The sequence below is a fragment of the Pseudopipra pipra genome, unplaced genomic scaffold, assembly GCF_036250125.1.
Source record: "Pseudopipra pipra isolate bDixPip1 unplaced genomic scaffold, bDixPip1.hap1 HAP1_SCAFFOLD_382, whole genome shotgun sequence".
In the NCBI taxonomy this organism is placed as follows: domain Eukaryota; kingdom Metazoa; phylum Chordata; class Aves; order Passeriformes; family Pipridae; genus Pseudopipra; species Pseudopipra pipra.
In genome coordinates, this window is record NW_026990861.1 from 1 (window position 1) to 24950 (window position 24950).

At 42.5% G+C, this 24950-nt stretch overlaps 1 long non-coding RNA gene across 1 annotated transcript; it reads right to left on the reverse strand.

The window, feature by feature from the left end:
* Positions 1–14740: 14740 nt before the first annotated feature.
* On the reverse strand, positions 14741–24619 carry LOC135408374 (uncharacterized). The gene is made up of 2 exons (XR_010427557.1): positions 24343–24619; positions 14741–14894 (listed from the first exon to the last, which is right to left on the reverse strand). It is a non-coding gene; the product is annotated as an uncharacterized LOC135408374 (long non-coding RNA).
* Positions 24620–24950: the final 331 nt, after the last annotated feature.

The following is a 24950-nucleotide window of genomic DNA, read 5'->3' on the forward strand; positions in this document are numbered from 1 at the left end:
TTTCTTTTTATCTTCTGCATAATGTGAGAGTTGTAAATGTCTCCTAGTGCTACTCACTGGTTTTTAAAAAGAAAGAAAACCATGTTCAGCTGAAAGCACAGAGGTGACATCTGTACTATTTCATTGCTTGCTGCACACAGATTTGATTGATTTGCTACAGGGTAATTGAACTTTGAGCTTTCCCAGAAAGTTGAACTATGCTTTTCTTCTACAAGGGGATCTCAGTAATTGTATTTTTCATTTGGCAATGAGTTATTGAATGCTAAGTAACAAGTCAGTGCAAGAAAGGCCTTGCTTATATTCTCTTGACCATGTATATATCTAGCACGTGCAGCTTGTTATACAGCACTTGCTTACCATTTAGCTTTGTGCAACAATGTTTGCTGTAATATTAGGACCTGTGTTCTCTTTGCCTGTCCTGTCTCTGGGTGTCACTCAATAAAAGCACACTGACTGCTGTGCTGTTTTCCCCTTAGAAACAACAAGACCTAAGAATCAAAACAAAAATTTTCAGTGTGACCTGCTGTTTCCTTCTCCACTTGGAAGAATTGTATGTACCTGCATCGCTCCCAGGGTTAGCTGAGGAGCTTAAAGCAAGGAGGACATAAGTGCTTAAATCATTTTGATACTTCCAGCAATGAAACGTGTGCATAGGGAATATTCTGTACCAGACTGTCTCCCTGGCCTTTCCTGTGGTGTAGAATGTGTTTTCCCGCAGAACAGTCCCTGGATCGATTCCATAGGTCAGAGGCTCCTGATTTGATTTTTCCTTAGGTTTTTCTTTATTTTGTTACTCAGCTCTTGCCACTGGCAGTGATGCTGAGCACAAGGACTCAAGTTGTTTGTTCAGTGACACGCTGCAAGGTCTGTACATATGTGGATCTGCTACCCAAGCTTGCCTGCTGTCCTTCCCTGTCCCTGACATTGCTGGTCTGCTCCCACCTGGGCCAGGCAGTATTTCAGTGCTGGACAAACAGCCAGGGGGATGAACGCAGGCATTTGGAGCCAGATGCAGGTGTCAGTCTGTGACACACAGTGAGGCAAAGCCTGTTACCACCTGAGGCCTTTTCACTTCCAGTCTTAATGCAGCCACCACACGTGGGTTGTTTCCAAGATTAAAACCACTGCAGGCAGCATTTCTTGCCAGGACTTTCTGTGAAAAATTACACTGTTGAAGGAAAGCAAGGGCAATGTGACCAGCTCAAATATTCTCCCCAGCTGGCACCCCTAAACTCTCTTAGCACAAGTCATTTATTTCCATTTACTATTGTGATTGTTATTTTTATCTCTTCCTTTTATTTTGTTTTGTCTGCTGTTCTGTTCATGATTCTGTTCTAACCATAGGTTTTTCTTTACAGGTGGGTGAAGGTAAAATATAGTGACCCTCTGAAAGAAAACCTGACATATGAGAGTTTGTCAGACTGGGTTTTTTGTATGTACCCACCTCACTGGCATTTTAAATAAAATCAAAAAATTCCACACATATGTCTCCTGTGTCTCATAGTAGTGATATAAATATCTCAGTATCCCCTTTTTGTGTGTAGTCTTGTGGGCTTGTTTCTGAACATTATGTTGGTGTCTCTAAATGTACTACTTCTGTCCTACAGCTGTTTGAAATCATGGTTTGGATTGTTTCCAACTCATCTACAACTTCAAGAGTGTTAGTAGAAGTATAGTAAAGGCTGGACACTCTTGAACATTCATTTGTTGGTAGCACAGGCAGCATTAAGCAAATTTCTCCGTGACAGCACCTGAGGAGCGGGCAAGGTTGAAGGTAACTATCAACTTTAAAATGAAAAGACCTTTCTTCCATGAAGAAAAAGTGCTGACCTCAAACCTAAGCCTGACTGCTGCTCTGGGTCATCCCAGATATGTCCAGTAATCACGAAAAGCTTCGTTTTTCTGTTTCTAGGTGTTTTGGATGTTTTTTCTCTTAACTTGCTGATTTTTGTGTTTTGTTTAATAGCAGTGCTGAATAATGATACCTCCTTGTTCTATTCCCCCTAAAATATTTCACATGCTCTTATATCAAAGTGCATAACAGTCGATACTTTTATTGTGCAGATTTATTAAAAGAAATGTAGGTTTGAAAATAATTTCTAATGTTATGTTCTCTTCAATTTTTTTTCAGCCCTATGAAATGTTATTTGTAGCTCAGTGTCCCTTTTCTTGCCTAATTGTACTACTAACCTTCATTACCTTTCAACCTTTCCACACAGGCAGCTTGGTTCTGTGAAAATGCTCCTGTCTCCTTCATTGGTAGAAGTGTTTAAAAAAGGGGTTTCTGTCCTGCACAGTACTTTGAGATTTCAACATTTGCTGTTCTGCATAGCACAACATTGACTTCCTGAAAACTTCACAAAATCATGATACTAGTGCCAAAATACTCAGTGTCTGGGGGCTGTCAGCAAACCCCCAGCCTGTAAGGAAGGCTGACTCTTGCTCTGACCTTCACCCACAGCCCTGGAGCAAGGATTTGAACTTGTGTTTCCTCCACTGCAGGGCATTAGGCTGCTTTGCACGTTGAAGTAGACTAGCAGACTTCAAAATCCCTTGACATTTTCTATAGTATATGCAGATCTCTGGGTATAGCAAATTTAAACTACTTAACGTAGACTTAATTTACTTATTAGCTCCTTATAAATTATTGTAAAGCAGACCAGTATTCTTCTATTAAGGGATATAACAGGGTGTGAGTTTGAGCTGCTCCTCTTGATTTTTTGTGTGCTGGTGATGCCAACCTCGATGTGAGGCTTTATGGATCACAAATTCTCTCTGGAGTCTGAAAAGTCATTGCCAGTGCAAGTTTTGTTTCTTGTTTTTGTCAAAATTGGCATGGTTCCATGAGCAATTTTGGCTTCACTGAATTATTTTTCAGTATAGAAGAGTTTATTAAAAAAAAATCCTGAGTAGCAGCAGTTGATGGTTCTATGATTGACTGCAAATATGTCTCTTAGCAACATGACTGAAAAAAGGTCCCCCCACATTGCTCATTTGTCCAGAGATTTCCAAATGGATGTGGTTACCTTGATGATAAGCCATCTCACTTCTCCAGTACTCCTTGTACCATGTTTTGTGCCATACTGTTGTAAAGTCTTCTCCAGAGTGGCATTAAAAGTATAAGCCCTAATTTCAGACTCCTGTTTTGGGACATGTGTAAAATGCCTTCCCAGGCAGCTGAGTAGTGCTACCACACATCACCAAAGCATTCACTTCCCTTTCCCAGTAGCTCTTCTGTGCCAGGCCTTGCAAAGGATAGAGACCTGTGGAGTTCATTTTGCTGTCTGCCAGAGGTTTTCAGAGCCAGGTACAGCCTGTGGACCTTTCATCTGGCATCTCCTCTGTGCTGGTGGCAATGACAAATTGTTGGCTTGCTGATAGTCAACATCATTTTGATAATCCTTTCTTTGAAAGAGATTGCTGTAGTTGGTTGTGAACAAATGCTCCATTTTCACAAGATTTCACAGATGAGATTCTGCAAGAGGCTGCCCTGCTGTCCCCTGCACCTCCCCATGGCGTATCCCTCTGCTTTCTCAGAGAGCCTCCTCAGGCTGCAAGGACACTGTGTCACCACCACAGCTGCAATATGTGTTGATTTGAGGCTGGGGGGCCTCTGGTGGTCTAGTGGTTAGAGTGCAGGACTCGCACCGCTGCGACCCGGGTTCAATTCCCGGCCCCCCGGGCAGCTGGAGCTCGTCAGCCTTGTATGGCAATCCAGCTACGTCCTGGGGACCTCACTGCCACTGTCCAAGCTTTGCTCGGCCCCGGCAGATGAACCTCAGGATTAAAGGGTGGGCTCAGTTCAGCGCACGCTGTGTCTCACCTAAAAAATCCACTGCGCAGGCTCGAAGGGTTTATGACCTTTCCCAAATCTTCGCTTGCGAAGACTGGCCATTATTAGCACTGAGCACAGACTTGATGGAGGCATTGCTGTGTGAGAGAGATGGCAGGGGTGCTGTCTTTCCCCACTCCCAAAGAAGGGTGTCCAGCACTGATGGAGACGTGGTCATGGAGTGCAGGCTGCCATGGCCCCGTGGTAGCAGCCACTCTACCTGGCTGCAACTGCATTTGACTATGAAGTAATGCCTCTGAGAAGCAGATGCTGTCACTGTTCAGAGCTCTATTTTGCTTCAGGACCAGCCTATGGCAACGTGCTCCATGTGACCAGGGCTAATGTGGTAAGAACTGCTCAGCTACACGTGAGGCACTGCCGGGCTGTGCTGGCTGCCCCGTGGCCTCAAGCAGCTTTACAAACCTGCTTCACAAACCCCTAAGCTGCCATGGAGCTCTCTACTCGAGAGATCTCTTCTCTCCATATGCTACAGGCAGCAGCACCTTAGCTGGGGTAATGCAAACAGATGGGTAAGCATCTGAACCTTTCCAGGTCCACAGAGCTGCCCCATCTCTCTTACTTGCATGGCCTTAATTTTAATTTCTTTGGGGCATGTTCTAAAAGCTTCCTGTTTTATATAAGGCTTTGAAGGGCATATAAAGAAATCATGTGAAGGTGCCTTGGGAATGTTCCTGTCGTCACTGTCCCGTGCCTGATGCAAATTGTTTTCTTCACTTTGTTATTTAAACTGCTGGCAGGTGAGTTAATAAATTTTAATAGAATGCTACAGGGTGGGCTTCAGAAATCTAATTATTTGAAGGGCACTCAGAAATGTTAAAAGGTCTCTTTTAATGCCAAATCTAAAGAAAGTGATACAATTAAATAATGGTCTAGTTTTTTTCCTTAAAAAAAAAAAAAAAATTAGAAGAGAGAGAAAAGGAAGAGGCCAATTCAATGGGAGTAATTACTTTTGGAGTACTTGTTAAAAGTCTTCCAAACCCCTTGTTTTTGTTCAGGTACACATATCTCTGATATCTTTATTGTCTATATTTGAATCAAGTTAACAGATGCTTCTCTGTTTTTACTTGACCTGCCTTTGTGCTGTGGTTGGTATCAAGATACCCAGGAAATCCACAGCAGGGGACATTAAAATGGGAATATTGGACCAGCACACAGTACCAACCACCCTCAAGGGCAGCTGGAGATACTGGTCCACTAAACTGGATCGGCCAGTGCAGGGACTGGTGGTATCTGTGTGAAAGGGTCAGCTTCCAGAGAGGGTTAATCAGAGGCTGGTTGGTGTGCACCCAGGCAGTGGGAAGGGAGGCATTCAGGAATGCTGAGATTATCCCATCAACCTCGAAGTGACTGTCTCACTTGATAGGTGAGACAGTCATTCCTTAGGATTTTTAAGTCGTCCCTCTGCTCCCTTGGTGGTGTGTATAAGGTTATCTCTACAGGGCAAGTAGATAAAGTGTCCCCTAAAGCCAAGAGATTTGCAGTATTTTTCCTGTAGAAGAAAACAATTTCTGTCATCAACATATCTCCTTGTCATTTTCCTTTTAAGCCTCTGTCAGTAACAATAGAGTTTGGCCTGCTGTATTCACCTTATGCAATCAAGGGAGTGGATTTCCACAAATGTTTATGTATTCACGTGTCAACTCTGCTCACACCCTGGGTGTGAGAACACCTCCAAGGTTAGAGTAGCAAGTTCTGTACCTTCCTCTGGCCTTAAACCATTAAATATGTTGAGTGATTGACTCTTGCTGTGGTTGAAAAGCACTGATAAAGGACTGCAGGGAATTAAATCTTACTGTATTTCAGCTGTTTTACCTTTAATCATGTTTGTCTTAAACTGAACACTCTTCAGAACACCTCTTCACAGATTATTTCTTTTTTATTCTTTCTTGTGCCAAGGTAAATTTATAATAGAAGTTTTCTTTCATTTGTGTATAACCTTGAGAAAGGTTCTTTCAGCCGATAGTTTGACTGACCTTACAAAGAACAGAGCTGAGCAATTTTGTTTAATCTCATCATGTTGGAAAAGATGTACTTGTACTAAGAAATGAAAAGATTAAAAATGCAGTGGTTGTGCACAAGTCTGTTCTCGTTACATTTTTCCAAGTAACTGTTTCAAGCCTTTATCTGTTGTTGAGCTTTGTTTCTATGACTAATAAACCTGTATTGAGACAAATAATGAAATATTGATTCAGCAACTTGAAACTTTTTCAACTGCCATTTTATTCAGTGCCCCCATAGGCAGCACAGCAGAATGGAAGTTTTATTGTGGACTGAACAAATCCAGTGGTTTGAGCATGACATGGTGAAATTGTAACATAGCAATAAAATCGCACGGCACATTTATGCCATCTGTTTCATAGTGGGAAAACAACACTTTGGTGATGGCATCAAACAATAAACCTGGATTTAGAAAAGAATAACAAATGGAGCTTGTAAGATTAGGAACAGTGTAAGATATTGTACATCCTCCTTCCCACACTGTTGCTCAGCTGCAAAGTTCTCCCAAGTGCTTTTTGGTTTAGGTGTCCTTAGCTGTTATAGTCTGCTGGTTTCAGGGCTCAAAAAAACATCTTTGACTCATAGAACACGGATTCAACAGATATTTGCCTCTTCCTATCTCATCTATTGCATTTATCAGCTTTCCTTTTTTGCAGTGGGCAGGCAGGAAGGGAGTCAAGTCACATTGCTCCTCCATCAGTCAGTGACAAGAAACAAAGTTAAAGGGTCATGATCAAAGAGCAGGAGGCAAGCATGAAAAAGTTTTCTTTAATCTTTCATCAAAACAGTGTAAAGTCTAAGACATGAGCCCTGTGTTATCAGAAATTGGGGAAATTAGATTACTATAAATTATGTAGTATGTGCAGAAAAGGTTTTTTCGTGTTTTCCTTGGGAAATCAATGATGTAAGATAAGAGGGTTCTCTTATTCTGACCACTCATCAAACATTTGATATTGTGGCCCTTGTATTTTTAAGTGACCTATGACCTGAAAGAAGGGGCCATCAAACACTGTCCTTGTAAGCTGTTGAAATCTGTAGATAGAGAATATGATTAAGATAAGTAATAAATCCTGTTATTAACTATTTTTGTTGCAAGGTTATAAATGTTATATCTACCTAATAAGAACTAAATATCTTTCTTCAGCTTCAAACTAAAAGAGAGTAGGTTTAGATTAGATATTAGGAACGAATTCTTTACTCTGAGGGTGGTGAGGCACTGGAACATGTTGCCCAGAGAAGTTTTGGATGCTGCATCCCTGGGAGTGTTTAAGGCCAGGTTGGATGGGGCTCTGAGCAACCTGGTCTAGTGGGAGGTGTCCCTGTCCAAAGCGGGAGGGCTGGAACTGGATGATCCTTAAGGTCCCTTCCAACCCAAGCCATTAATATGATTCCATTCTATAGTACTTTGGTGCATGGAATCTCCTTCAGGGAGTTTCTTACTGTTTTCTATGCCCTCATTTCCACAACAGTCCTCTGTAATGTATGTGGATGACCTTCTGTAATGGTATCTGTTTCAAAGTCTCTATACTGACTTTTGGAGGAGGAAAGGAGAACACAAAAGATGTCAGCGTTGTCGAAGCCACTGGTTTCTGGTCCAGCTACAGCACTGTGATTGCCTCAGGGCATCTGCACACTTCCAGTGGCTAAATCTCTCTCTGGCATGTCCTCCTCAGCTCAACTACCTTGTCCCCATTCCTAGTTCTGCAGCCTGATAAAAAGTGGCAGTTTCCTGCAGCCTCCCCTGCATACTGCTGCTTTACAGAGTGAGACCTTCACAGCTAATTGCCCTGAGTCTACCACCTACTTCTGTGAAGGGGGTTTGCATCCTTACCCAGCTCTCTCAGTTAGGGACCTGGTTACCTGCCTGGCACAAATTGGTGCCTAAATAAGAAGGATGGAAGCAACTGGGTTTGTTTGTGTTTAAGCTGCAGAAGCACAGTTTACATTTTTTTTTATAGTCTTTGCCAGTTTTAAGATGAGAGCTTGAAAAATGCCATTAACATGAAGAATGGTCACAAGGTAATAAAGAAACAATCTTCTCACTTTAATGACTTGAACTAAAAGCTAAATGACTGTTGCAGCTCAGATTGTAAAAGCAGTGGGAAATTTAATGAACAGTGACCCCACAGGAAAGTCAATCTGTCTATTAATGTTTAGTTCTGTCATTTCTTCTGAAAAGTAATAAACTTCTATTATATAATCTATTGGTTACAGAACCTGAGGTCAGGCTCCCGTTGAGCTTAACTCTGCCAATCTGCCTCAGCTGAAATTACTGACCTTCCCCATGTAATAGGTAAACATCCCAAGCAAGAAATAACTGTGCAGGTACTCATGGAAACAGTATGATTGTGAGGAAAGGAAATTGTCATGAACTTGACTGCAAAAGCTCTAAATGGTTTTCATATTCCCATAATGGTAAGCGGATTCAGCCAGTTAAATTATGTAAAATATAATGAATGAAACTTTGATTAGTCAGTAGTGGCTGATGCCCCAGTTCTATAACACGTCATTCATCTGGATGCTCTAGAATTCTTATTGCAGATCTTGTAGCAAAGGTGGCAATCAAGTAAGAGATAAAAATATGAACCCTTTTGCTTATGTTTAGCTATTAAGAACATGTATTTACTTAACCAGGTAGCGGCAAGAGGCATCTTGAAAATTGGCTGATTTAGAGAAGTGTATTTTAACTACAGGCTAAAAGCTGGAAAGCTCCAAACTTAACCATCCACATGGGTTAATCCTGTGAGCACAGGCCTGGAAGAGGCTGGAGAAGTCCGCTTCTGGAGAAATGTGCAAAGTAGAACCTGTCCCGTCCCATGGAATTCTTCATTTGGGCTAAAGTTTCAGATTGGCTTTGTTTTAATCTTCTCTACTTAAATTAGAACCTGATCCTGTTTGGTTATGCTTTGTGACCAGCATGTTTGAGTGGCTTTGTACAGCAGCTTGTCCTGTGAGAATGGGACTGTGCATGGGTGGGATGTCACTTTGGAAGTGGCTGAGCTGACAAAACTCTTCAGCCACTCATCTTTTTCCTAGTTAAATAGTAGCAATTATCCAAAGTCCAATCTCTGTCAAATGTATCCATCACAGTGTTCAAACTGGAGACTTATTAATTGGTTACATACTGCATGTCACATTAAATCTGTATTTTCTTCTTTACGATGCTTTAATAAAAATGGTGTATGCCTATTTACATATGTTTCTCACAGATAACATTTCTTTAAAGTCCATTCAAGTTTATTCTTGCTTGAAAGCCTATTGCAATTTGCCTTCAAATATACAGCACAAGTAGAGCTTCACATTTAAAAAGTCACAGAACTTTTTATGGTTTCCATCATTTTTTCCCCTCTTTTTTCTTTTTTTTCTAGGCTGGCATTTGGTTCTGTGGGCTGGAAAAACTGCTTTCCCCATTAGTAACGTCTTTTCCTATTAAACAAATCTTGTTGATGTAAAAGAAATTTTCCATCCAGTGGTTTGGCATTGCTGAAGTGTACTGAAAAGCTGGTACAAACTAGTCTGGAGAACACCACTATTTTAATGAAAAAAATGAACCTATAAAGGCTCATAATGGTCTTCAGGCTGCCCTGACACCAGGGCAGAGCCAAGATTGGGACAGTGACCAGCAACCACCTGAGGATGTCCAGGCATGGCTGGGGCTATGGGGCAGTTCCATGGCCCAGCCAGGGGCCCAGCAGGTGAAGCTTGGACAGCAGGGTCTGCCCCAGACAGGGGCAGAAGCCCCCAGTGCTCTTCCTCACCACAAGGAGCCAGCCTTGGGCAGGGGCTGCAGAGCTCCAAATGTCCTGGCCCTGGCCTGGTTTGGTCCCCATAACCAGCAGGATTCTCCTTTTGGTGCTGCCTGTTGCCTTCTGCCCACCCCACAGGGGTGTGACAGGGCAGGCGGCAGGAGTGCAGCCTCCCAGCCTGGCCCTGGTATGACCTCTGCTCCTTTGGCACGCCTGGGCACAGTCCTGATGCACGACTATTTTTGCTCATGCTTTAATCTGCTTAACATTTTTACCAGAAATGTTTTCTCTCTCCTTGGCAGCGTCGTGTGTGTTCAGTGTGTTCAGCCATGAGCGGCCACTCGGTGCCCCCACGCTGGGCCGTGCCCAGCTTCGGGTTACACCACTCCCACCTCACCTTTTCCTGAGCAGAGCTTCCTGGCATCTTTTCAAAGTAAATTTGGAAACTACAGCCTTATTAGCGAACCCTTTCAAACACACTTTGTGGGGAAAGGTACCACATCAGTCTTCTGTGTGAGCGTACGTTGTCTCTCCGGCCAGCAGAAAAGCCGTGGGCTGAAGTCCAGTGGTAGCAGTGCTCCCTGCCCTCCTGTGACATAAAAAGGAAAGCCAAAATAAAACACGGAGTAAATTAATTTTTAATTTTTCATGATGGCAGCACAGGCACTTCTCACAGCAGGGCACAGAATCATTAGAGACTGATCTGTCCTAACAGGTACAGAAGTACTTCTGTAATTATCTGAGTACAATTTCTTTCCAACCTGGTAAGACTTGCCTCCTCAGCACTGACTCAGTCCCTGTGGCATCAGTGACTCTGCTTTCCAACATCCCCACTCCTGATCTCGGAGGGCATCAGCTCATCCTCACGAATAATGACGGCCTTGTGCATGAATCTAACATGGAGTGTGCAGGGGACACGTGCACGAGCCACAATTTCACCAACGGTGACTAATCAAACTACTTAATTCTTCCATTCCACAGAGCTGCCTGACAGCTCACAATAATTAAATAACAAGATATGTGGGAGAAGCACACACAGTAATGCCTATGCCATGCAAAATATGTTGACCTTTTTGTGTCTGCGGGTCTGACACAACCTGCACCCCGGTTGCTGCCATCTGCCCACACCAGCACGGTCGGCTGCAGGCTGATGAATAGATTTCCTCTGGAGGAGTCAGTGCTGCCAGGCCTTCCTGCGTCCCTGCAACACCCTCCCTGCCTTCCTGTGCTCTTCGACTGCTGCTCATCCTGCTGCAAATAGTGCAGTCACAGCCAGCTGTTAGGATCTGATTATTAAAAGATACCTCTGCCCAAATTAAGGTGCAAAAGAGACCACATGCCAAAGTCAATAGCATGGATTTTATTTGACAGTAAATGTGAGGGAGAGAAAAACAGGAAGAGGGGGGAGGGGGAGAGAAAAAGAGTGAGAGAGAGAGACAGATTAAGTAAAAGATCACCACCACATGGACTCTGTTGGCATGCCCGCTTTTTCTGATCTCCTCGGTGGTGGAAGTCCCGAAGTTGTGCTTCTGGAATACCACTTTTATACAGTTCAAGTCCTGGATATTCACAGGGCATCAGGAGTTGTTCCCACAACTTGGAATGGCATGGGTGTAAGTAGTCTTTTTCTTTCCCACAGCTTGCACAGTGAAATATTTCAAACCTTTGCCTTCATTTAGGTTTGGAATTAACACTTTTCTTTCTCACAGTTTTCCACAGAGGGAGTCTTTGTCTGGATAGGTTACCCAGATCTGCCTTACCAGGCCTGGTTCCTGTTGTTGCCATCTGCTTTTATCACAGGTTCCTTTTCTGGTGACTTATCTTATGGGAATTTCTTTCTTTGACCATGTTTTGAGACAATTAAGTCCTCATTTTTAAGTCCTGACACCAGTACAGTCCTTTATCTCACCTTACTTACTTGTTTTGAGCAACTGCTTTTAAGAATGTGTTTCCTCCTTCCCACAGCGTTAGTCACAGCATTTCTATTCATCTCTCATTTACCTGTCAAAATCTGGTTAAGGACTCTGCATCCTCCTTTCTAATAGCTGGTGACACTGCAAATCACTACCAGAGCCCACAGCTGGCGAGTAACTTCTGTGCCACACAAAGCAAAGACAAATCACTCGTCTACAACAGTATCACTCAGAAAAAAATATTTCAGCTGCATCAGATAAGACAGCTGCAAAATATGTACAGCCTTTTGGTGTATAAGAATATGAAGTATGTGGAAAAAAAATATTTCTGGATGGCGCTATCAAAAATGTTTAGCACATGGTTAGCAGTTTCCAGTCAAGTGGAAGATAAACCTTTTATAGACTGCAGCGATTTGCTGTCAGTGGCACTTTCAAAAAGCTCAATTCAGATCAACCAGGTTAGGAGGTGATACAGACATTTGTCAGCTAAACAAAGGAGGTTACAGACCCGAGGGTGAGATACAAAATAAGGCATTTAATTGCATAAGAGTCAATGAAAGTAGCACATGAACCTATGGAATTGTATTCATACAATTAGTTAGTCCCATTAAAACATCTGATAAACTTGCTACCCCCTGAGGATGAGTTGTAGCATTGAGCCTCCAGTTTAATTGTCTTATAGAATGTCTGAGATGTGAAAAAAAAAAATGGTTTTCTTCCAATGTTTAGGTGTCCTAGATTGGATAGCAGCAGAGGGCCATATTAGCTTCTGTGAGATGAAAGAAATTTAATGCATACTGATTATATTTTACTGCTATAAGCAAAACAGCAGCATTTTAAAAGAGTAAAATGCTCTTTCTATAAATACTACACATATATTGTAGAATGAAATTCCTGGTTCCAGAGCCTGATCCTTTTTTGTGAAGGGAGGAAGCGCGATGGATGTTGCTATATTGCCCTCTCGTGGGTCGAGCCTGCAAACAGCAGCTCAACGTGCCGGAGCTGCCACTGTGTCACTCACGGGTTTTCAGCGGCCTGAGCTGACAGCCGAGGGGTGCCCTGCCTGAGGAGACAGGACTGAAAGATCGGCGCGTGGTAAATATGTAGTCAAATAAGTCCATTTCCCCCTAAATTCTCTGTTTCTCATCATCATGGCTGGGCTTCGCGAACAAAGATTTGGGAAGGCTCTATCCACATTTGCTACAGGCACGCTGGTGACTTATGAGGCCAATCCGTGACAGACATATCCGATTGCAAAAGGCACAGCAGAAAGACTCCTTAGATGGTGTATTCTGCAATACACGGTTCTTTCTGCGTTGCCTTTTTTCCTCGAGGGTGATCCTGCGTGCTTTCTCAAAGGCATCAGCTGCGTTATAGATGGTGTGTCTCCAGGCCTCCCGATTTGAGGCCAGAGTAGACCAGTTATGGTGATCAATATGGCCAAGGCTGAGATGTTGTTTCAGGGAGTCCTTGTATCTTTTCTTCGGGGCTCCTCTCATGCGGCAGCCAGTGGCAAGTTCACCGTAAAGCAAGATCTTAGGGAGGCGGTGGTCCTTCATCCTGGAGACATGACCTGCCCAACGCAGCTGTGTTCTCATCAGCATGGCCTCAATACTTGTGATAGCTGCTTGCTCTAGAACAGATGTGTTGGTGACATAGTCTGACCAGTGGATGCTTAGAATTGTACGGAGGCAGCGTTGATGGAAGCGTTCTAAGAGACGCAGGTGGTGGCGGTAGATGACCCATGATTCAGATCCATATAAGAGAGTAGACAACACTATGGCTTTGTAAACACTGATCTTGGTGCTTTTCTTCAAGTGTTTATTACGCCATACTCTTTTATGGAGTTTTCCAAAAGCACTATATGCCTTTGCTAATCTGTTGTCTATCTCTCCGTCAATCTTACCGTCTGAGGAGATGAGGCTACCGAGGTAATTAAACTGTTGGACTGATTTGAGCTCTGATTGACCAATGGTGATGTGGGGATGATGGGGGACATCCTGAGGTGCAGGCTGATGGAGGACCTCTGTCTTCTTTAAGCTGACTTCCAGCCCAAAGAGCTCAGCAGCATCTGCAAAGCAGGATGTTAAACGCTGCAGAGCTGCTTCTGTGTGGGCAACAAGGGCGGCGTCATCAGCATAAAGCAGCTCCCGGACAAGATGGTTTAAGGTTTTAGTGTGGGCCTTCAGTCACCTTAGATTGAATAGACTTCCATCAGTACGGTATCGAATGTAGATACCGTCCTGATCATTGAGGTCTGCTGTGGCCCTTTGGAGCATCATGCTAAAGAAGACGGTGAATAGGGTAGGAGCGAGAACGCAGCCTTGTTTCACACCATTCTTAATTAAAAAGGGCTCAGAAAGTGTGTTGCCATATCTGACTTGGCCATGCTGATCCTCATGGAGTGAGATGATCATTTTGAGGAATTTAGGGGGACAACCTAAACGTTCCAAAATCTGCCACAGACCTTTTCTGCTCACAGTGTCAAAAGCCTTAGTGAGGTCGACAAAGGTTACATAAAGACCTTTGTTCTGTTCCCTACACTTCTCTTGCAGTTGTCTGAGGACAAATACCATGTCTGTGGTGCTCCTGTTGGCTCTGAAACCACACTGACTTTCAGGAAGGATACCTTCTGCTATAGTGGGTATTAGTCTGTTCAAGAGTATTCTTGCCAGGATTTTGCCAGCAATGGAGAGCAGAGTAATACCACGATAGTTTCTATATTTCAGCAGAATACAGCTCTGAGGATAGGTCCCCGTGGGAATTGCAAATGTTGTCCTGTAACATCAAAACAATAAGCAGAAAAAATACAGTACCACTCCTCTTCCCAAGTCTCTTTCTGCAGGACTTGATGCAGCAAACAGTAATTAAAGAGCAGGAGGATGAACAACACTATTTGGTGGCAGAGGAAGCACAAGCCAGAAGTGAAGGGAGCATACCAGGAAAGACAGTCGACACACAGATCCATTTTGCTGTGCTGTGAGTGATGTCATCTATCACACAGAGTGCTGCAATTGCCTCCCACATTGCTGAATCTCATCTCTATTCTGTCCTGCTCTTCTGGGAATTTTAAAACAGCGTTTTCCTGTCTAGCCAAGGTACTTTTGTCACCCGTGCTGAGAGAGTTGTCTGAGTACTTCATAGTCTCTGAAATATTTATCCTCTCACTTTTCTTGTCAGGTAAGAAAATTCTCCATTTTGCAGATGACAAAGTGTGGCACATGGATTAATTCTCAGTTCAAAAAGGAGATTTATTCATGCAAAGCGGTGCTTAGGCAGAATTTAAGAGTCTATATCCAAAATGTACATTGTGAAAAGCCCTGTTCAAGGGTCGGAGACGTCTGATGGCATGCAAGGAAGCTGTCAGGGAGTTCCCTTCTCTGCCTAAGGGAGAGGAAAAATGACAGCAATTCAACTCTTTGTTATAAGCCATTTATTTCTGTATATGAAATAAAAGTTCTGAAATAAAACTGCATTCAGATAAGACTTTGCATGCAGCCTCTGCTACTCATAACCACCTTGGGGTGGAGGAGGAACAGCTAACAAAGCTCCCAGAAGGGAAGGAATCAAGGTAAGATCTTGTCCTCCCATGCTGTGACTTGCTGAGGGAAATGCTGCCTCTCTTGTTTTATGCACACTGGACACATACATCCCCAGGGAAAACCTTCCCTGAGAGCCTGCTGCAGCATCAACAGCCAAGCTACACACAGCCTTGACTTCACTGAGCTGACCAGATAGGCTTATGCTGAATTTGTGAGGCTGTTTGGGGCCTGACCTGCTGTTCAGAATTCATTTCTCAACTCTGAACTATCCTGTTGTTAAGTTAAAAAGACTTTATCATAAAACAGGATGCCCCACTTCCAACTGATAACCTATAGCACTACTCTGGGAAACACCAAACCTGCATCCTAGGCTCTTCTAATCCCATGAAAGTTTGAGCCTTCATCTCCCTGACCTCAGAAAAATGCCCTGAACATCGGGTGCTGATTATTTGAGGTGGGAATGGTCCCCATTACTCTCGGGCCACTGAGAGAGGAAGGTCTGCAGCACCAGCAGAGAGCAGCCAAGACCTGTAGCTCAGAGGGCTGCGTGTCTTCTGCAGGTGGGACTCTGGCTCCTACTCTATTTTTCTCTGTTTTATGAGAGATGTGTTTCAATTTCCTTACTAGCCTGAGGAACCACAGTGTGCCCCTCCCCAGCCTAAGTGCCTACAGCCAAGGCTACTGATCCAGTCCCCTGTGGGGATTTTGCTCTCACAAATCCCCACTTTTAACTAAAGAACAGTCTGAGCTCAGTAAGAGGTGACAATCACCCCTGTGCAAAATGCCTCATAGACTAGCAGCTTTTCCTGTAATGCAGAGCCATTTGTTCAAATGACAGGAAGGGTGATGTTGGTTTGGGAATTAGTCTCCTGGGCACATTTTGTAATCTGTGGTTATGTAAGAGAGCGGGCGAGATGTTGCAGACACTGAATCCCTGTTTCTCCAGGGAAACATCAAAGACAAGTTTTCAGTTCTCTCAGTGTTTCCGATTGACTAGTTTGAAACTCTCCTGTGCTCAGCAATTTGGCTTTTGGACATTCCCATCTGGATGCCTGATTTTCCTATCTTTGATGGAGAGTGACTGTCACCCCACTGTCGCAGGCAAAGTAGGAGATTCAGATAAAGTTTATTAAAGAAATCCTCCTACTGAATCACAGGGAACAGAAAGGACCCCCTTGCTTTCTAACTCTGCTACAAAGGATCCAATCTTAGCCCCAGACTTTGTCAATAGTTTATGTGTAAAGTATTGTATAGGTGTAATTGAACCTTCATACAATGTTGTCGCCAGGATTAAGGATGGCAAACCATATATATTTATATAAATATATATATGATTTATTATGATAATGATTAGAAAAAAGTTCTTAATCAGAATTATTAATGACACAGTATAGGAGCCATAACAGTATTATAATACTATTATAATATAGTGCACTATGAAGCAATATTGAAGCTACATATATATATATATATGCCATTGTATTAAAACTAGCAAAACCAATTATGCAGAGATTGATGTCACCCATATCAATGACTGTGGGCAAATCGCTTTCACTCAACCTCAAGGAGTAACACTGAGGGACAGCCTCACTCAAGGGAGGAATTTCCACACATACACTCCCAGAAGGGATATGTTAGAAGACCCTGCCATTAAAATTTCGGACTGGGCTTTTATAGTATAAAGTGACTGACTGTCCATCGTATATCTCCAGGCTGGCTGTGTCAGCTCAGCAGCCTTAGACAAGCAGTTGGTATCACTTGTTTCTTCCTTTATCCGGGTGCTTTACCAGGCCTACCACATCTTCACCTCACAATCAGGATGTTTAAATTTGGGATTGATGAGTCAGACTGATTTCACCATTATTCAACACCAAAAGCAGCATGACTCCTCTGTCTTCATTTACCACTGGTAGCTTTGCAAATTGGGCATTATTTGAGTTGTTCTACCTCATTCCAGGCAGTGCATCCTGCTACAACCACCAAGGCACCCCTACAGATGGCATGGCAGAGAGGGTGCTGGGAACCCTGGTGCCACGAGCTGCACATTAAAACTCTTAAAGCCCAATGCTGGACACCTGCTAAAGTGCTCTTATCTGTTGAAAGCAAACAGCCATGTTAGATAGAAAGCTTTGTTTTCTTTCTTGCATTTGGGACAAATCACTCTAGAGCCTATCTCCCCTAAAAAATTACATCTGAAAGAGGTTATTCATGTGGCTTACTAACAGCACTTAAATTAAGGCAGCTAATTTAGCCATCTAAACTGGGAGACTATCCTGCCTCATATTGCTTGTATGGAGTGTGGGGAAAGAAAAACTCACCCAGGAGCTTTTCAAAGCTGGAACTAAACATCAGGGGCTGTTTTCAAGTCATCAGTGGTGGGTTACATTACAATGCAGTGCAATATGTGGATTTTCTGATTTGTCCTCTGAAGGACTCTCAAGTCTGCAGTGCTAGGAATAGGCATATATAAGACCAGGCACCTCCTTCCATTAAGTAGTGTATCTGTGTCCTTAAAATGTGACCGTGTGAAGAGGAACAGCATTAGCACTTTTCTACTTGATGATGCAACTCAGCAGTAAGGGAAAGTGTTACATTAGAAAACAGACACTGTTTTTATGTACACTGCAGACATCTTCTTTTGAAGCTTCATTCAGCAAATAATTTGGAAGTTGATTCAAAGCCCACATAAAGAAGATCATGTCTTACTATGTACATGTCTTTAAGCAGATGTCTGAGGACACATCTATTCAGCAAAGCACACTCATGTGCATTTAAATCCCACTGGAGGCCAATTTTCCCCCATAAGTGCATTATTGAACCGGGATTTTGAAATACATCATTGCTTCTGTTTGAAATCTTTCCTCACTTTGGAACTCTACTGTTTAAAGAAAAAAAAAGCCATATGGAACTAATCATGCACATTTTGTCTAGCAGATAGGCATTATAGCAGACTGTGTTTTCCCTTCAAGTGATTGTCCATATGAGCAGGCAAACTGTGGTGTGCATATAGCTGAACATGCAAGACAAGGTTTTCAGCCATAACAACATCCATACTGATGTACCTCCTGCTTAGTCGCATAATTATGAGATGAGAACACTCATCACTGCCTATCTGCCAGACAAATGAGGCTTCTTTTCTTTTTCCCTTCCCTTCCCTTCCCTTCCCTTCCCTTCCCTTCCCTTCCCTTCCCTTCCCTTCCCTCTCCCTTTTCCTGCCCTCTCTCTTTTCCTGCCCTCTCTCTTTTCCTGCCCTCTCACAGACCTTACTATTTTTTAGCTTGTTATCTCTTTATTTGCTTCCATTTAGCAACTGGTCCTTCTGTTGACTCCTCAGAAACACAGAGTTCAGACTACAGAAGACAGATTTCCCATTCTGGCAGATATTCCACATACTACTACACTGCCCTGGAGAAAATGCCCCTGGGAAGTATATGACTTCCTGAAACTTCAGTACTGGCTTGCAGAGAATCAAGAGAGGATCAACACTACAGGATGTCTACAAACCATAACCCCAGGACTAGAAAGGAAGCATCAACCACCACTAATCCTTATATGAGAAGCCTGGAGAGAGAGGACACAGTAAGTAAAGTTGTACATAGCTACCTTCTTTTTATAATTATCAAGTACAGAGTTCTTTTCACTCTTTGTATACATCTCTGTCTAAATAACTTCTTGTATAAGCTTTTCTATGGTATGACATTGCATTTCAGATATATCCAAAGTTCTTAGTCAAACCACTTTTCATTTCTACCTGATTAAAAAAATCATTCTTCGCTGGTTGTGACTGCAGATCTTTTGTCAGCAGCAGAGGCCATGCAACACAGACTAGTGTGTTAAATGTGGGGTTTTTATATTCTTTGTGTTTTACTCAAACAGGATACATTCTTACTCAGCTATTTATTTACTCAAACAGGATACATTCTTTCCTCAGCTCTTTATACCCAATACAGAGAAATCATCTGAAAATTACAGTAGCAATCAGCTTGCATTTGAGGTGATCCAAATGTAGCACCCGAGGAATACATGACACAATTTTTAAAGAAGCCTGTAAGTATCTCTGTTCTCACTCATGTGGTGAGAACTGGGTTCATCCAGAGTGAGACCTTACTCTGACTTAAAGACAAATGGCAGGTTGTTGAACTGTGTAAACCAGATGCCAATAAAGAGCAAACAGTAAAGTTTTATCAGCTCACAAAGTACCCTGGTTCTTTCTCATTAAAAAGTGACGGGTATAGTTCCAACTAAAATTGCTGTGTCTGTGCCATTTTTGTTCATGTCACAACACTGGGCCTCCAAGGCAAACTCACCCCAGTTCTTTTCACTTAAGGCTTCTTAGCCAGAGGTATTCTGAGCATTTTATTAGCAGTTGTTTGGACTCTAAAGACAATATGTTCATTCCTCCAACTCTTGAAAATAGACCTATGCATTATGCCATAACACTCTCTAATTTACACACACAGAAACACACCTCGTACAGATAGATATGTGTGACTATTATTTGCTGCTGAAAAATTATATTTTAAATATTTTTCAGAGTATGTTAACAGTGTTTCAGAAGGTGAATATTTGAATCACTATAAATGTAAAGATTTGCATCAATCCTTGTCTGTAAATCAAAAGGGGAGAAAAACTCAGGAGTAATACAACTAAAATTTCTCAAATGTGTCCTAAAATACTCTTCTATGCATGAAGATTCTCTGTGACTAAAGGTGTGTATCTCAGCACTCTCCAGTTTTCTGAATTCTTCCTTCCATTCGTGTTTTAGCACTGAATTGCATTGCAATTATCCTACCACAAATACTTGTCCAACATGGAATATTGAATGCCGGGAGAAGATAATATGGAGGAATCTAAATTTCCCACAGATAGATATGAAAGGAGATGATAGGAATTTATGGCAGGGTAAAGTCTGAAACGTTTTTGTAATGGCCATTTGGATTAGGCAGGCAACTGTAGTCAAATGCACTTCCAGCAGAGGGAGATGGAAAAGTTAGATCTTACTTTTTTTTTTAGAGCTTTAATTTTTCCTATGGTTGTACTTGTGAGTGGGTGTAAAACTATTCCCTTAATACATATGTAAGAGAATGAAAAGGATATGTTACCAACACTGTAACCAAACATTCGTATTTTACAGTCCCAGCTGGGACTGAATGAATATTTTATGAACTGAAAAGGTAATTTGGGTTCACTTGGCACAATTCACATGTCAGATGATTTGGAGCTGGCCTCAATTTGAGCTGCAGTGAGTGAGTGAGAAAGGAATGGAAGGCAGTAGGTGTGTGTGGCTCTTTGTATGCTGCAGTACTTGGCCTTGAAAATTCTCACCGAAGTTGCCAATTTTATATAAAATACCTAAAATAATCAGCCCAATGACTCAAACTCATTTGCTCTGTCAGCAGGTCATGTCACCTACAGCAATGACCATGCTATAGGTATGCTTAGACCCTAATTCTGGCCAAAGGTGAACAGACTTATTTCACCAGGAAAAAGCAGCAATGATGGTGTTTGCCCTTGCTTCATAACTTCATACCAGAGTGGGCAGTAAACAGTCCTTTGAGAGAGAGCAACCACTGAGCCAAATATGAATCAGCTCTATTAATCAAGTAATGAAAAGTGCCTGAAAGCAAATCACATTTCAACTTTTCAGTGGTCTACAATACAGGGAGGTTGGGTTGATTTGCAATATTTTCCTTTTTTGGCTGCTTCAGTGAGACATCAATAGTTTGAAAACCATGAGTGGTTAGAAACTCTCAATCAGCTTGTGATTAATAGAGAACAGGAATATAGCAAAAATCTTATTTTCTACTTTTCAGTGGGTATGTTAAATATTTTATCCTGCTGTTCAATTTGATCATTCTGACAACTTTCTGTATAAGATGCAGAACTCTCCATGTGGAATAAATATTAACTCATCTCCCTTACACAGAATAAAAAGAACAGAGATGGATGGGCTTATGCCTGTAAGCAGAAAAACTGTGTTGCACTCTCAGAAAATGTGAAGAGAACAATGTCTAACGAAATTACTCTGGAGTGATTAAATAATTATAAAAGATGTGAAAATTATTTTTTTTTCTTGGTTCTTATGTTTACCTTCATCTGATTTTCCAAACTGGTTTTTGCTTATAGATATTCAGAACAGCAGAAATTTTAAAAAGCCAGTGTGCATATGGGTGTATGTGTTTGACAAATATGACAAGTAGAACTTCATTAATAGTTCTAATTCTCAATCTTTGCACTCTTGGTAACAAATGCATAAAAGATAAGTGCTACATATAATTCTTTGGTTGCTTCAGTCATTATTCAATGAGGCTTTCAAATATGCGACTAAAAGTAGTAGATCTATATCTTATTTGAAAAAGCTCAATATCAAGTCAGAGGCATTCAAACAAGCCCTAGTTTGACTTGTAAAAAAATAAAATATCACTTTTATATGTCTCAATAATATTTCATTTTTAATTTAGGAACATTATTGCTCTTTATCATGGGAAATTAAAATATGATAAAATCACAGTAAGATTTCAGAGTATTTTTCATCTGACCAGCTGTCAGGTGCCAAGAGGGCAGTCCTGGACTGCCTACTCTGGGATAGCTGATGGATGTTTGGGATACCCTTGGGATAAATTAAGGTGAAGCAACACCAAACGATCAATTACAAAGTTTTATTTAGGACAGCAAAGACTTAAACTTTCAAATGATAGACTGAATGGCCCACAGCAGCACCAATTTAAACATTTCTAAACAGCGTGTGGCAGCAGAGATTTAAACTGTTAAGGAGAGGGGAAAAAAAGAAGAAGGGAAGATAGAAAAATAGAGGTAGTGAAAAGGATCCGTGTCACCACCCAGGATTTCAGCACCATCTGGGGTCCAGTTCCTCTTGATGATGGGGGCACAAACAGTGGGTGCACAGACGGTGGGTGCACATACAGTTGTGCTATTTATAGAATCGTCCTCACACACTATTTTGTTATTTCTGAACTTTTCAGAAGGGTGCGGGGGGGGGTCTTGTGGTTTCAATTCCCCTCCCCTGACAGAGACAGAAGTGCAATGGTGTCTCAAATTTGGTTTCAGACGCAGCTACCCAAGATAAGGAAGATGGTCCCAAAAAAATACTATCCTGCCTCTGAAGACCCTCTTTCCTAACTTTGCCTTATCTCATTGGCATGGTAACATTCCTTTTCTCTTCTGCCCAGTGTTTGAGACTTTAACTCTTCCAGGTTTACATTAACTCTTCCAGGTTTTCAGTCTCTCGCAGCAGCTCTTCTCTTTAGGATGAAAAACACATCCTACTCTCCCTTCTCTATAACTGAGAAATTACCACTGACACTGAAGGCACACAGTAGACCACGAGCTAAGGCAAGAACCAAGATGAGTTTCTCTGTGAACCTGTATCCTAGCCACCAGATAAGGTAACTTTTATACCAGTGGCAAATATTCAACCTTTATTATGTGTATTGCAGACAATCTAGGAAGCTCAAAGCAGGGGGCTGAAACCTATTGTTTAGGCACTCTGAGAACAAAAACCAAAAATACAGTGTATCAGGGGAAAATGGAACATGACAGAACAGTGCACAGCAGCATATTTTTTTCTGATAGTATTTTTCCTTTGTTTGCCACATATCCTGACAATACTTCAGCCTTAAGATAAATTTGACGGCCTTAAAGCCTGTTTGGACAACTGTTGATGAAAGAACAATTTCTGAAGTAACCAGCAGCCCACAGTAGCTACCCAACACATAGCAGAGCCACAAGTGCTGACATCATTGCAATTTTCTCCACAAAATCAGTAATGACTGGAAAGGTCAACATAATTCAATTATACTTTGAAGCTAAAGTCTTTTACTGATGTTGTATTGAAGGAGAATGATCTCAAACATCACTTATGACACTCAAGAAATATAACCTAACAGCCCTCTGCAGGCTCTGCTCAGCAGAGAAAACTCCTAGAATGAAAAAGGTTCAGTCATTTTTTCTGAGTTTTTGTAGCATCTCTGATAGATAACAGTATTAACATCATGGCCAGCCTTATCTGTCAGGACCAGCAACTTTCACTGTGAAAGCTAAATTTAAGTTATTAATGTATGACGTGATAAACATTGCAAGGACCTTTGGTAGTGCATGTCCCTGCATATTACAAACGCCCACAGCTCTGAAGAACCAAGTGAAGCTGCAGTGCAAGCAGTGCACATCCAAGGAAAGGAACATGAAGCTTGGGCATCATCTCAGGTGCCTGGGAGAACTGAAATCCTGCGGGCAAAAGGGCAGCAGACCTCGGTCTGGCCCCAGCCAGAGCCTGACAGCACTGAGTCACTGGGTGATACCACGACAACCACAGCCTTATAGACACCATAAGGGTCACTTAAGATGCTTTGCTTTCTTTTTTTTTTTTTTTTAATTTGAGGTTTATGCATAGGAAGACATATGGGAAATGACTGGGCTTGTGAAATAAAGCTCAGGTGAGGATTTGCATTGAACCCAGTTATTACATTAGACTACTGCAACAGAATCACTGAATCAAAGAATCATTTGGAAAAGACCCTAAGATCTAACTGTTAACCCAGCACTGCCAGATCCAGTACTAAGCCATGTTCCTAAGTGAAACATCACGTATTTTAAATACCTCCAGGGATGGTGACTCAGCAACTCCTTGGGCGTCTTGTTCCAATGCTTGTTAACACCTCTGGTGAAGAAACTGTATCTAAAATTCAACCAAAACCTCCCCTGGCAGAATTTGAGGCTGTTTCCTTTTGTTCTGTCAGTTATTACTTGGGAGGAGATACCACACTCCACCTGTCTAAAACCTCCTGTCAGGTAGTTGAAGAGAGCAATAAGATCTCCCCCAAGCCCCTATTTCTCCAGGCTGAGCAAATCCAGCTCCCTCAGTCGCTCCTCATAAAACAGAAGTGGCCCCAAGACTGAGCCCTGGGGAACAGCACTGGTGACCAGCTGGCACCTGGATGTAACTCCATTCCCCACCACTCTCTGGACCCGGCTGTCCATCCAGTTTTTCTGCCAGCAAAGAGCACACCTGTCCAAGCCACAAGCAGACAGATTCTCCAGAAGAATTCTGTGGGAAAGAGTCAAAGGCTTTACTAAACTACAGGGAAACAAAGCCTCTTCCTCATCTACTAAGCAGCTCTTCTTGTCATGGGAGGAGATCAGGTTACTCAGTCGAGCCTTATGTTAAGCACCTCAGAATCTTCCTCCTTCTCATTCTTTGTCACTGTGCTTCCTCCCAACCAGAAAAGGCTGAAGATTCTCCTGAGCCCTCCTTTTGTTGCTAATGTACTTACAGAAACATTTTTTAGTCTTTTACAGCACTGGACAAATTAATTTCCAGTCAGGCTTTGGCTCTTCCAATTTTCTCCCTGCATAACCCCACGACAGCTTGAAGCCCTCCTGAGTGGCTGCTCCTCCTTCCAAAGGTCATAAGCTCTCTGGTTCCATCTGAGTTTCATCTCAATTCCATCCAAAGCCCAGGCTGGCAGGGTGGGGTCACCATGGGGCTCTGGCACCTGTGACATCAGAGGGGACAAGCCCCCAGGTGCCCCATCTGGCAGTGCAACCACCATTTCCCTGCCACCCAGCCCTGCTGAGCCCCTTCTCTCCATCCTCCTCCTCCAGGCCATGGCTCTGAGCGTCACCCAAATCCTCATGGTGCTGGGTGCCCTACAATTCACGCTGCTGATGGATGACCAGTCAGTCAAGGTCACGGAAGAGTTCCTGAAGCAGCATGAGGAGCGTCTGAATCAGGAGATGGCTTGGCTGAAGGAGATGGGGAAGAGCATCCAGGAGCAGACCAAACTCAGTGAGGAAAGCCTGCTCCTCTCTGCCTGCCAGCAGTGGTGGTTCTGGGCCTTTGCCGAAATCGTCCTTGTGATTTTTGGGTTCTACTGGCTGC